The sequence below is a fragment of the Grammomys surdaster genome, unplaced genomic scaffold (genome assembly GCF_004785775.1).
Source record: "Grammomys surdaster isolate TR1022 unplaced genomic scaffold, NIH_TR_1.0 171, whole genome shotgun sequence".
Taxonomy (NCBI): domain Eukaryota; kingdom Metazoa; phylum Chordata; class Mammalia; order Rodentia; family Muridae; genus Grammomys; species Grammomys surdaster.
Window position 1 is genome coordinate 74,750 of NW_021604619.1, and position 309 is coordinate 75,058.

Sequence of the window (309 nt, forward strand, 5' to 3'; positions counted from 1 at the left end):
CCCAAGTGCTGGGATTAAAGGCGTGCACCACCACTGCCCGGCATGTGGGTATGTTTCTTTACACTGCAGTCTCTGCCTTTCAAATTGGATTCAACTATATAGACTTTGTATATCTTTGGTCACATTAGGTAAATTGTGTCCTCAGGACCTGGTGAAGTTGGGGTAATGTTTCTTTGTATGGAGTACATGACCTTCTCTTCTTTTAAAAGGCTGTGGTGTCTGTAGAAACTGCAGTGGCTGATTCCTGCTCTTGGTGCTTTGTTCTCTCTCCCTCTCCCTCTCCCTCTCCCTCTCCCTCTCCCTCTCCCT